This window comes from Sarcophilus harrisii, chromosome 4, assembly GCF_902635505.1.
Source record: "Sarcophilus harrisii chromosome 4, mSarHar1.11, whole genome shotgun sequence".
In the NCBI taxonomy this organism is placed as follows: domain Eukaryota; kingdom Metazoa; phylum Chordata; class Mammalia; order Dasyuromorphia; family Dasyuridae; genus Sarcophilus; species Sarcophilus harrisii.
The window spans coordinates 374,949,097-374,950,756 of NC_045429.1; the positions used below are offsets into that span (position 1 = coordinate 374,949,097).

At 39.9% G+C, this 1,660-nt stretch overlaps 1 pseudogene; it reads right to left on the reverse strand.

Annotated features, from left to right (window-relative positions):
* Nucleotides 1-711: 711 nt before the first annotated feature.
* Nucleotides 712-830, reverse strand: LOC111720455 (annotated as a pseudogene).
* Between the last annotated feature and the right edge of the window lie 830 nt (nucleotides 831-1,660).

Here is a 1,660-nt window from a genome sequence, read left to right on the forward strand (position 1 = left end):
TGTTTGTTTCTGGTTCTAGGACTGGAAAGGAAGGTCCGAGAAGAATAATCTCTTGGTAACTGGTGATATGGTGAGAATATTTTATTCATTGCTAATCAATACAGTTATAACTTCGTGTTTGTTATACGCAACTATAGTGTTATCTATATTTTAGTACATAGAAGTATAATTTTGATTATAGAGATAAGAACTTTATTTGTGGCTACCTAGGAAGATCTTCTAAGCCTGGCAGGGGTCCTCAAACTTTTTTAAATAGGGCCAGCTCACTGTCCCTCAGACTGTTGGACGTCCAGACTATAGTAAAAACAAAAACTTTGTTTTGTGGGCCTTTAAATAAAGAAACTTCATAGCCTTGGGTGAGGGGGATAATCGTCCTCAGCTGCCACATCTGGCTCGCGGGCGGTAGTTTGAGAACCCCTGTAAGGTTTATTCATGGACGTGATCCTTAAAAACAGATAGCACAAGTTAAATCTGGTAGGAAATCAGGACAGAGGAATGCCATTAGATATTAGGCCAATATTTGTCAGGGGATAGGTATTTGTTCTGGCTAATTAGAGCAAGAGAAGAAGCACTTTTTTTCGTGAGGCAATTGGGGTTAAGTGACCTGCCCAGAGTCACACAGCTAAGAAGTGTTAAGTGTCTGAGGTCACATTTGAACTTATGTCCTCCTGACTTCAGGGCTGGTGCTCTACCCACTGCTCCATCTAGCTGCCCCTACAGCACCTGGTATTCCCAGGTGGTCTTCCATCCAAGTACTAACCAGGCCCTACCGTGCTTAGCTTCTGAGATCAGACGAGATCAGGCATGTTCAGGGTGATATGGCCGTAGCTGAGAAGAAGCACTTTTAATTAAGTGCAGGATTCCAGGAATAGGAATCTGACTAAGGACAGGTGGTTGCTAGTTCTATCTGGGCTGCATGGTCATGGCAGGAATAGAGTGTAAGGTTCTTTGGTCATAGGACAGGGCCACAATATGTACGGCACATATTGGCACAAATATGTTATTAACAGATTGTGTTCTCATTCAGAGAAGCCAAAAAAAAAAAATGAAATAATAAGGACTGGGATGAATTCAATATAAAAATTGTGATTTGTTTAAGAGGGGTAGATTGTCTGCTATATATACTTCCTGCCAAGGATTGTTATATAATAAAAAAGAAGTCAATCCTGAGTGAGGGAAAGTTTCTCAGTTTTAATAGCATTTTGCTATTGAAGGGAGACTGTGTTGGTAGACAGTCTTGATATGAGGCACAGTGCTTTGACGTTTTTTGGACTAAGGACTTCCTCAGGTCAATCATAAAAGAGTTCTTTATACTCGAAGTGAATGGAAGCTGGATTTGGAAGGTACATACAATATTTTGATTTCCAGGCCTATGTCTCCCTCTCATTCAATCTAACAACTCCTGGGGCTAGGGCTCAAGGTATGGGACAATGGTATTACTTAGCTTTATAGAAAGGAAGATTTCACTGTCATGATTTTATTTTTGTCTTGGGAGAGGGATTTGTACAACCCATTGAACTCTGAAATTTACATTGCTAAGTATTCAAATAAATCATTTCATTCTGGGGTTTCCCTCTATTTTTAAATCATTTGCTTTGGGTGATACCTCATTTAGCTTTTGCATTCTCCTTTGAATGCTAAAATGATGTAACTGGCCTAC